Source organism: Propithecus coquereli, unplaced genomic scaffold, assembly GCF_000956105.1.
Source record: "Propithecus coquereli isolate 6110/MARCELLA unplaced genomic scaffold, Pcoq_1.0 Scaffold221, whole genome shotgun sequence".
NCBI lineage: Eukaryota > Metazoa > Chordata > Mammalia > Primates > Indriidae > Propithecus > Propithecus coquereli.
Genome location: NW_012147301.1, coordinates 2,644,115 through 2,645,026, shown reverse-complemented (window position 1 = coordinate 2,645,026; position 912 = coordinate 2,644,115). Strand labels below are relative to the sequence as shown.

General features: G+C 42.9%; 1 protein-coding gene and 1 pseudogene across 1 annotated transcript in view; both read left to right on the top strand.

Moving 5' to 3' along the window:
- Window positions 1–912, top strand: part of ANKDD1A (ankyrin repeat and death domain containing 1A) — a 32,220-nt gene that overhangs the window by 14,267 nt on the left and 17,041 nt on the right. The window lies entirely within an intron of this gene.
- Window positions 42–880, top strand: LOC105810782 (annotated as a pseudogene).

Here is a 912-nt window from a genome sequence, read left to right as displayed (position 1 = left end):
CTCTTCCTCTTCCCTTCGGCAGCCCGAGGTGATCTGTGAAAATGGTTCGCTATTCTCTTGATCCAGAAAAACCCATACAGCCTTGCAGACCAAGAGGTCCAAATCTTCATGTTTGCTTTAAGAACCCCCGTGAAACTGCCCAGGCCATCAAGTCTGTGCATATCAAAAGGCGACCAAGTGTCTGAAAGATGTCACTTTACTGAAGTGATGTGTGCCATTCCGTCCTTGAACGGCGAAGGGGGTAGGTGCGCCCAGGCCAAACAGTGGAGCTGGACACAGGGTTGGTGGCCCAAAAGAGTACTGAATTTTTATATTGATACATGATAATTATACATATTTATGGGATACATGTAATATTTGATACATACATACAATGTGTAATGATCAAATCAGAATAATGAGGACACCCATTACCTCAAACATTTATCATTTCTTTGTGTTGGGAACATTTCAAATCTTCTCTTCTAGCTACTTTGAAATACACAATAAATTGTTGTTAACTATAGTCGCCCTCACTGTGCTGTTGAACACTGGGACTTATTCTTTGTACCCATTAACCAATCCCTCTTCATCCCCCCACTCCACCAAGAGAGCCGAATTTTTGCTACATGTGCTTAAAAATGCAGACAGTAATACTGAGCTTAAGGGTTTTGACACAGATTCTCTGGTCATCGAGCACATCGTGGTGAGCAAAGCACCCAAGATGCGCCGTCTCACTCACAGCTGGTGGGGGATTAACCCAGGCATGGGCTCCGCTGCCTGTTGAGATGGTCCATACTGAAAAGAACAAATTGTACCCAAACCAGAAGGGGAGGTTGCACAGAAGAAAAAGGTATCCTATAGGAAATAGAAGAAACAAAAACCTGTGGCCCCAGAATAAACTCAGTTCTATAAATAAAATAAATGCAAATA